At 45.7% G+C, this 2,586-nt stretch overlaps 1 long non-coding RNA gene across 1 annotated transcript in view; it reads left to right on the top strand.

Moving 5' to 3' along the window:
• The first annotated feature begins 414 nt into the window (after positions 1-414).
• LOC147013446 (uncharacterized) overlaps positions 415-2,586 on the top strand; it is a 35,894-nt gene continuing 33,722 nt past the window's right edge. Inside the window, exon 1 of the long non-coding RNA XR_015050978.1 lies at positions 415-2,586. This exon is cut by the window's right edge and continues 657 nt beyond it. This is a non-coding gene — a long non-coding RNA (uncharacterized LOC147013446).

The following is a 2,586-nucleotide window of genomic DNA, read 5'->3' as shown; positions in this document are numbered from 1 at the left end:
GTGCGTATGATGTAACCAAGCTCCAATGGAAAATTTATTGTTACGGTTGTGGGGGTAGATGGAGGGATTTCATCACGAAATTAGGATTGTATCGAGTTGGTTGATCTGTGAAAGTGTAGGAGACATCTCGATGGAAATTAAGGATGGAAACTGTGAGCTTAAGTGTTACTTGTCACCACATGGGGGGGGGGGGGGGTGGTGCTGTGTTCATTAGATAGGGATTAAGACAAACTTCCCCCAGTATGTAATTGCCCCCCCCCCCCCCCGTGGCCTTGTCCTACATTTTTGTATTTACAAACCAGCCATGAAAGAATTACGTTTTTATAATAACAAGAACCATAATAGCAAGTCAAAAGTGCCGAGCAGACAAAGCCCTGCCTTCCTGGTTTTTGTGCCAACAAGCCACACCCGGGGGTGGAAGAAGGGTGAGGTTTGAAGAGCAGACAGTAGTTATATGAGGAACGTGGCTGGGACGGAGTATCTCACTTTGCTCTCCTCTCAGCATGACAACATGTCTGCGTGATTCTCGTGTCAAGCTGTAAATTTGCTTGCATGCTGGGCAAGACACTGGTCATTGACTGTTCGTCTGAACCATGAAGTGTGTACATTTCGGAAGCGAGGAGGAAGAGCAGCTGGTTTTGTTGGGTTGAGTTTGGTGTAAGGGACGTGGTCAAGAGACGACAGAGCGTGGAGATGGCGTGTAAGATCAGGGCATTACTGCTGACTTTCCTTTGACGCATGAAGAAGACAGCACGATTCTCATATTCATGTTGAGGCAAATCGGCTCACGTGATGGAGCAAGACACTCGCCATTGACTCTTGGCTGGGTTGTGAGAGACTGACCTCAAAGCCTCATGTATATCCCTGAAGGGAGCAGCGCCATTCTGCAGAGAGCAGCGGCGGCAGTGGACGCGATCGACGAGGACTGCACGGTGGTTCCTGGGCCCTGGTGTTGAATACCGCCTCACGAATTACCTCATGTACATTTCCCGCCCAAAGAGCAGCTCGGCGCCATTTTGGGGCTCGTCTTCCCGTGCAGGATAAAGTGCTTCGATCCTAAAGTTCAGTAAAGACCATCTCTGGACAAAGCTAAGTGCCAGAATAAAGGGAGGATTTTCTTTTCTTTCATTTTCCCCTTGTCTGTATTAAAGTCCGTCTGTAGAGGCAGCTCAAATTTGGGCTATAATTTACTTAACGTATTATTATATTTTGAATTATCACCCTTGTAAATATTTGTCTATTTTCATTAAATCCCCATGTTTATTTGAAGTCGCTGGTGTCTGTGTATCTGTGGTTGGTTTGAGATAAACACCCTCCTGCTGCATGTGTAGTGCATCCATCTGCTCCGTCCATGCTGCCCTTCCCTTCCCGCGCGCACTGTAATCTCTGAGGATCACATGCTCGCCTCTAAGGAAAACCGCTCGGCGATCCGGCCTGGTCAGTGTTAACTGCCCGTCCACCACAAATGGGTCTGCGGGATTAACTTAAACGCCAGGTCCACGACAGTATATTTATGTTCCACCCATGTGTTGCCTCCTGCATATTTATGCTCCACCCATGTGTGGCATCATCTCTCCTGGAAGGGGGTGAGGGTGGCTCTTCCCGGTTTGGTGGAACGGTTGTTGTATGTGGAGAAAGCACAGTTTTTACCGTCGCATTTGGAGCATTTTAAAATAAATAAAAAAATGACTTAAACCTCCAAGTGGTGGTAATCTGTTTGGAGCATTCTTTATTCAAATAATCAGGACACATAGGCCATTGCAGGATAATGTGTTCTTGCTTCTTAAGCTTTCCAAGCTGAGTTTGATGATGCAACTCACAGCCATGTGTTACATATGCCTGGGCCTTTACAGATCATTAGCATATTGAGTGAATTCAACACATACATGGAAGGATTAATTCAAATGCGAGATCAGAAATCTCAGGCAAAAACTAATCATTAGTTCAGGGAGATCTCCAAAGAGAAGTTGCATTGTCCACTACCCCAAAGGTCTGACAACATGCCATAGAGGTGCAGAGTTGTCTTTCAGATGTTTCATCTGGGACTGATTCTCAGCCTGACCTGACTTATCGGACTGGTGCATCACAGGCAAGGCATTGATCTCATCTAAAAGTGGGCTATCCGTCCCGAGGACCATCTACTGGCATTGATTACTGGTTGATGTTAAAGATCTCACGATGCCTTTTGACATGAACAGTAGGCGAGTTATTGTCAGCATTTTGGAAAAATTCAAAATTCCTGACAAACTAACCATGGAGCTCATGTCCATCGCCATCTCGTAGTGGCCCTTGAGACATCATCAATGTGACAAAAGACCAACAACCAACTAGGTTATATAGTACAGGTGTTACACTGTCTATTATGGTTCACTGTCGTCCTTCAATGGGCTTAACTAGTCCAACCGGCAAGGAAATGACACGCACACACAAACTCACAGAGTTGTTTTTCTTTCCTGCAGCCATTTCATTAGTATCAAATAGTTCAGTTGGAAGCATGTTCATGGCGTTCGGCTTAACTCAAACTGAATGAAACCCCAAAGGTTCAGACATAACTAAAACAGCCATCCACATGTGGTGTTGGTAGAT

Source organism: Eptatretus burgeri, chromosome 14, assembly GCF_056783735.1.
Source record: "Eptatretus burgeri isolate ZD-2024b chromosome 14, Ebu_testis_v1, whole genome shotgun sequence".
Lineage (NCBI taxonomy): Eukaryota > Metazoa > Chordata > Myxini > Myxiniformes > Myxinidae > Eptatretus > Eptatretus burgeri.
This window is presented reverse-complemented; position numbering and strand designations above follow the sequence as displayed.